The sequence below is a fragment of the Sebastes umbrosus genome, chromosome 3 (genome assembly GCF_015220745.1).
Source record: "Sebastes umbrosus isolate fSebUmb1 chromosome 3, fSebUmb1.pri, whole genome shotgun sequence".
Classification (NCBI taxonomy): Eukaryota; Metazoa; Chordata; class Actinopteri; order Perciformes; family Sebastidae; genus Sebastes; species Sebastes umbrosus.
Window position 1 is genome coordinate 11,263,949 of NC_051271.1, and position 3,815 is coordinate 11,267,763.

The 3,815-nt window shown below is 37.5% G+C and overlaps 1 long non-coding RNA gene across 1 annotated transcript; it reads right to left on the reverse strand.

The window, feature by feature from the left end:
- Positions 1–764: 764 nt before the first annotated feature.
- On the reverse strand, positions 765–1,275 carry LOC119485686. The gene is made up of 3 exons (XR_005206339.1): positions 1,197–1,275; positions 970–1,019; positions 765–885 (listed from the first exon to the last, which is right to left on the reverse strand). It is a non-coding gene; the product is annotated as an uncharacterized LOC119485686 (long non-coding RNA).
- Between the last annotated feature and the right edge of the window lie 2,540 nt (positions 1,276–3,815).

The window sequence follows — 3,815 nt, forward strand, 5'->3', positions numbered from 1 at the left end:
TTCAATCAAAAAAGTGAATCTGAAGCTGAATTGTAATCAACAACAACAAACAGGTTTTCTATCTGAGTTTTTTAAAATTATTTTATTTATTAGAAATTGTGTAAGGAAATTAGAAATAGAGTTTAGTATAAACTTTTCAAAAACATCTTTGCTTTCCACCTTCAAAAAAAGCAAATAAAGAAACAACTATATTTTTCTGCATACAGATTTTCATACATATAGATACACATAGATGATGATTGTTGCTCAGCTTTAAATGGGGGAAGATAAGTGACAGAATGGTCTATACGTGTCCCTACGAATAAATTATACGGTTCATCATTAATCATCATTATACAATTTATTACCAGTCAGGACAGCAACGCTGGTGTAGATGCCTTGCAGTCACGTGACTTCTGACGATGTCTCTTATCGCCGTTGTTGGATACCGATGTTACACACGTAGGTAATAATGCTAGCGCTCTTCACCACGAATGTTACTCATTTCTCACCTAGATAGCAAAACAGACAACTGAGTCCCCAGTTGTGTGTTTTGCGTATACACTGCAGCTGGCGATAAATGATGGATTTAACTTGTTTGTGTATCGGCTTTTCGTTGCAGCTGGGCGGCTTGTTAGGCGCTAAAAATAGCACTGCTGCATGTGACGCATTCATGTTGTTAGTTAACGGTTAATAATTGGTTAACGAGGGTTGGTTATTGGTTAGAAAAAAAAATTGGAAAATTAGCATCCCTAGTCTCTAGTCATGTCTTTTGTTGTAGACTCTCTACATCCTAGAAGTATTGATGGCAGAATAGGTGCTGAAGTCAGAACTCTGGGTTTTCTTCTTCTTTGGTCTTTGTGATGCCGGACGGATTTCCAGAGCAGCATAACACACATCTTCATCCTAAAATTTGACATTTGTTGTTTAGAATCGGGATCGTGTACTGATTTATTGCCATGATTCTTTCTATTTTACTGTTTCACCTACCTGATTCAGTCTTGTGTGAGGTCTTTGCTGATCAGCTGGAGGTTCTTTAGCTGCAGAAATCAATACAACATCACTACAGCATGGTACACCCAAACTCAAACACTGATCAAAAGAAGAGACTCATCTGAATCCAGGTTTCTTTGTGATTTAGATTAATTTTCTAGATTATCACAGATATTTCTGACATTAACAAGTTAAGCTCAAAGAGAGAGATATACAGTAGTTACCTTTTTTCTGACAGAGGTGATAAACCAGAAGAGAGGAGAGGAGAGAGGAGAGAACAGCAGAAGCTGGACACAGAGAATACAGCAGACTCCAACACACACCACAGTCCCGTTGAGTCTCATTGAGATGAGTCTCACTGGATTCTGAATCAAAAACAAAGTTGTGCCGATTAGCTTCATTAAACGCTGATCTCACCACAATACCAAAATGCCAACATGTTTGTTTTTCATTTTCCTGAACAAAGTTCTATGCATATGTGGGTATAAGTGTAATAGTTATTCCATGATCCCAGGAACCCCAAGAATAAAAACTCTGTTGATTTTAAATTAATGTCAGTGGAGTTTGTGGATAACTCATGTTTTCATTGAGAGAAAAAAAATGATACTGCTTTGACATTACTGTTTGTTCTGCCAAGACCCATGCTCAGTGTTGACCCGCCTGGTTGGTAGACTTTTTTAAACTTTGGCCCCTTTTCAGAATTTAAAGAAATATCCATTCTCAATTGAATAATGTTTCTGGTTTATCAGATTTTCAGATCAGTGTGCAACCTTTGACCTCGTTTGAGCCTCAGATTTCGAATGTGTAAAATTATCCCAAAACTCACTACGCATAAAAATTCATATGGAAAATCTTAGTTGCACGTTTAAGGATGACTTACAACACTTCAGATGCATGCAGTCTCAGATTTGGGAAGAATTATTTTAATAACCCATTATACACTATTTCACTCCAGATTGGAAGTTGTTGAGACACGTCTTATTATTTTATGTGCACTGTTGTGTGGTAGACTTCATGATGGTTCACCCTTTTGATCATTAATATAAGTGCACAATATCTGGGCACATTTTCCTACTGTACGATACGGCAGGGCGAGATGGAGAAAATCAAATATCACCATATTTTTGACCAAATACCTCAATATCGATATTGCAACAATATTGTAGGGTTGACTATTGGTGCTTTTACAAAATATTTACACAATGAGATTTTTGATAGATAATGATCAGTAATGTGGATATAATGACTAAGTAGGTAAAGGCAAACAGCTAGAACAATCTGGTAAGTTCAGAAAATTACATCACTTTACTGTAACGCAGCCTTTAAAACCAGGAAAACACAACACATATCACAATATTTCGATATCCAAAATCTAGGACGATATGTATATCACGATATCACGATATCGATATTATATCGATATATTGCCCAGCCCCACTGTTCGATTATTTAGTCAAATTATTACATTTACTGCAGTCACACCGATCTTGCAGGCACAAAGTCAGACCAGCATACTTACTGAATTGGATACTTGTGACGTTGCCATAGTTGTAAACAGTTCTGGAAGTAATCCATTCTTTATCCTCCACTATTTGCTGTTCAGTTCCACAGTAGTAGAGGCCCTCATCAGACTCAGTGATGTTCATGATCAGCAGGTCATAGGATTCAGAAGAAAAGTTTCTCACAAATTGAAAACGAGTGAGATTCTTCAGAAGATCATTACCGTCGTTGTCCGTCGATGATTGGTATTTTACTTTAAGGACAAGAGAAGGCTGGTTTTCATGAGAGCAGTTCCTGTACCACACTATGTATACTCCATTTGATAATTTACAGTCACAGTAGAGAGTGATGTTGTCTCCTGGTCTGACTGTCGCCTCCAACACTGATCCAGAAATTGAATCATGACTGCAGGATACAACTCCTGTAATACAAACACAATTGTAAAAGCAGATTGAAATATGCCCAGTGTTACAGGGTTTCACATTACAGCAGGTGCAGATTCCTGCTCAACATAACAACAATGATAATGTTTTCTGAATTATTCTCAAAATTAAATTGTAATTGAATCATCCAAAATGAGTATAAAAAAAATTACCTAAGAGAACGACCAGAAAGATGTGCAACCCGTCCATATGTGATGATGACCGAGAGATAAAAGACAGTGAAACAGATCTTACTAACAGATATCATGCCCCGCGCAGACTTTTCCATCAAAGGAAGTACGTAAGGGGGTAAGTGGTGATTGGCCAGTCGAGTGGAAAATGTTCTTCTGTGGTTGTTTTCTATTGGTGTAGAGATTTGTGGTATTCTGATGTTTCCTATGTGATCACTTGATAACACATACAATAAGACAAACCCCACTATACCCCGGCATATAACTGAGGTGTTTCTATTCACACGATAGATTTCAGCCTAGCAATACTTGCAGTAGTGGCTTTGTAGGACGTACAGTATATTTGCTCAGGGTTGTTATAAACTTGGAGATTCTGATGCACAAGTATCAGAAGTACACAATCCTCCAATTAGACAATGATGTGGGATAAAATGCATGTTTTGTGTACAGTGTAGAGTGAGCAGAAACTTCCAGTTTCAATAAGTTGTCATATTGGAATAGGTCAATTATCAGTTCCTACCAAAACACCCTATAGTGTATGGCTGTTCCAAAAATTACTCATATGAGCATTGTCTTATCTGCCAAACTCAAACTCGACCAACCTCTTCTGTAGAAACTTTCTTCGCCAAGAAAAATGTCCTCATCAGTCGCGTCTACACTTTTATAGTTTCTGATAGCACATATCACTTCAGAGGACTGATGACGTGAAGCTGTGGTACAGCTGTGTTCT